This window comes from Manacus vitellinus, unplaced genomic scaffold (assembly GCF_001715985.3).
Source record: "Manacus vitellinus isolate BGI_N305 unplaced genomic scaffold, ASM171598v3 scaffold_52_pilon, whole genome shotgun sequence".
Taxonomy (NCBI): domain Eukaryota; kingdom Metazoa; phylum Chordata; class Aves; order Passeriformes; family Pipridae; genus Manacus; species Manacus vitellinus.
In genome coordinates, this window is record NW_021940628.1 from 2,839,950 (window position 1) to 2,843,080 (window position 3,131).

A 3,131-nucleotide genomic window follows, 5' to 3' on the forward strand; every position below is an offset into this window, starting at 1 on the left:
AGCCCCTCCACGGGGACACAGACCCCGCTCCCCGTGCCCTGAGCACCCCGCGGCCCCAGTGGGACACGCGTGGCCCTGCCCCTGGTGTGGCCCTCGTGCCGGTGACCGCGGGGGAGGGGACACGTCCCCACCGCCCTGGAAGGGGTTAAGGGATTCTGTCGCATGCGGCTGATTGAATTTCGGGCTCCTTTGCATGGCTGATTGCGGCTGCAACACCTCCGTGAAGACACAGCACTATTTTTAGCTGCTCTGGGCTGGAGTTGAGCGGCCCCCTGGTAGCCCCGGGGCGGTGTCCGACCCCAGAATCCCACAGCAGGGGGACAGGCACCCCTGGCCTTCGGCAGGAGCAGCAGAGGATTTGCAGGATTAAGGGTTTGCCTTTGTTTTTGTGTCACAATCCTGTTGGAAGAAGAAGAAACAAATCCCAGGAGCCAACAGCAGCCCAAGCTGTGATGCCGTTAGCCTGGATTGAGTAAATCATGGAGCTGCTCCATCCCTGCTCGGCTCCACAGCTCGGAGAGGGGCTCATTCCTTGGCTGAATCCATGTTTCCCATCCTCTTCCCTCCTCGCAGCCCTGCTCCAGTCACCGGGAGCTCCTCGGCCTCGCTGCTGCCCACACGGCTCCATCACCCCGACCAGCCCCGTTGTGCCTCGGGAGGAGGGAGGAAATCACGGTGGGGAGTTTTTTTCCAAGCCCTTCTGGAAATCCCTGCGGCTTCCTCGGGGTCTCAACCCTGACTCACGGGGCAGTGAAGGCGAGGCAGAGTGTGATGACCCACAGGAAGCTGCACAGGCTCCTCCCAGTGCTGCCCACGGCTGAGCCCCTGTCCCTGCACACACATACATGGTTACACCTCTGTCCCTGCACACACATACATGGTTACACCTCTGTCCCTGCACACACACGGTCACACCTCTGTCCCTGCACACACATGGTTACACCTCTGTCCCTGCACACACACGGTCACACCTCTGTCCCTGCACACACATGATCACACCTCTGTCCCTGCACACACACACATGGTCACATCTCTGTCCCTGCACACACATGGTCACACCTCTGTCCCTGCACACACGTGCCCCCCCCCCAGCCGGGCCCTTCTCGCCCCAGTGCCAGCCAGGTGGCAGAGCAATCAGTCTCTCGACTCCTCCGACTGATTAACATAAATTGACACTGACTAATTAACCGTCCTGCCTCATTAGAGCCCGGATGCCGCATCCCTGGGAGCAGCAGGCAGCCGAGGAGCCCTGGCTGTTGATGCACCGTGGCCATGTTCCACCCCACATTGGGCACTGGCCACCCCTGGTCCCCCCCGACCGGGAGTGTCCCCATCCCTGTCCCCACCCCACAGCCCTTGTGAGGCTGCCAGCAGCGATAACGAGATTGGTTCCTAATCCACTTATTCCTGGCTGGAGCAGAGGGCTGGCAGCCTGCTTCCAACACCCAGAGGGCATTAAACTCCCAGACCCCGGGGCCAGCAGGGAAAACCCAGGTGGTCTCAGCTGTGGGGTGATGCCAGGGGGTGAAACATGTGGAAAGACCGTGGAGAGCCGAACCCTCCAGCGGAGGTGACACCATCAGCAGCGTGGCCTTGGGGAGCAGCAGGATGAGCAAACCTTGCATCAGCCGGGAAGGGAGATAAGGAGCCCTTCCCAGTCCTCACTGGGAGAGGGGGAGGGATGGGGGGTTGCTTTAGGGAGCGGGGTGCAGGGGTAGGTCACCCCGGCGCGGTGACACCCAGCTCCGCGGGAGGAAGGAAAAGGAAATTTTTCACTTCCCTGTTTGCTCAGGGCTGCCTGGGAAGCGGAGGCCCCGCGCAGGCCCCATCCTGCCGCTGCCTGCTGGCACCCGGGGCTGAGTCACGGCACGTCCGACCGGTTTGGGGGACACCCTTGGGCTCAGCGTGGGAATGTCCTGACCTCAGCACGGCACAGAGCTGGGACTGGCCCCGCCGAGCAGGACCCTCAGCTCCCCAAAACCCAGGGGAGGGGCTTTGCCCTGCGGGGTGTGGGTGCTCCCGGAAAGCTCCCGCTCATTCCCAGTGCCCTGCGTGCCATCCCTGCCGCCCTGAGCGCTGGATTATAAACTAGGTCAGCGGTAGATCCCCAAAAGTGATTGGAATCAGGGAATTGCCACTCCCTGGGGCGAGCCCGGCGGGAGGTTCGCTCCGCTCGACGCCGTTATCGCTGGGCTGGAAGGGAAGGGCTGGTGGAACAGGGACCCCCCGGAATTCCCCGACGGCAGCGCCAGGACCGGGTCCCTCATGGATCCTGGGCATCGGAGCCACGAGGAAGGCACAGGGGCTTGGTCACAAGGCCAGGTCACCCCGTCCGAGGCTCAGGAAAGCGGATGGATGGTGCTGGCACGGCCGGGAACGCTCCGTGCGGAGGAGGCAGCGCCGCGGGGCAGGAAGCGGGACGGCAGCGGGGCAGGAAGGCAGCCCCGGCCCCGGGGCCGGCGGAAGAGCGGCGGGAAGGCTCGAGGGAGGAAGCCTGGCCCCGGCCAGGGGCTGCCCCGGTGCACGTGTGGGGGCAGTGAAACGGGGCCCGGCCGTGCCCGCGGTGGGACCGAAACTCGGCGGTTCCCGGGAGAGCTGCGGGCTGCAAACGCCTCTCGACGCTCCAGGGGCTGCAGGTCCCGGCCTGTCCTGCAGCAGCTGCACGTCGGGACTCGCAGCCTCGTGCTGCAGGGTGGGAGATCCCAAACTCGGGGTGCAGGACCCCCTTCCGGTGGTGGCAGAGGCGGTGCTGCCACTCACAGAGCTCCTGGCTGGGGTCTGACCAAGGATCCAGGACCCCCAGGGGCGTAGGGGTGGGTTTGGAGGGGGACTTACGTTCCTTTGGAGCTCCGTGAGGGTTTGGGGAGCTCAGCCTACACAACGCCCAGCCTGACACCCACCTGGGAGGTGGGCGACCTTCCCGAGCTCTCCCCTCGTCCCAGCTCTTGGGAAACGTCCCAACACTCCCCAAGGTCTCCATTCAGCACCTCCGAGTCCTCGAGCATCCCCAGCCCAGATCACTGGGAATATTTAGCTCAGGCCCGGAGCGATGCCGCTGGAGGGGCCGCGCCCCCGCTGTGCCCACCGTGCCGGGGGTCTCATCCCAGCGTCTCCCAGTGCAGGGGTGGAGC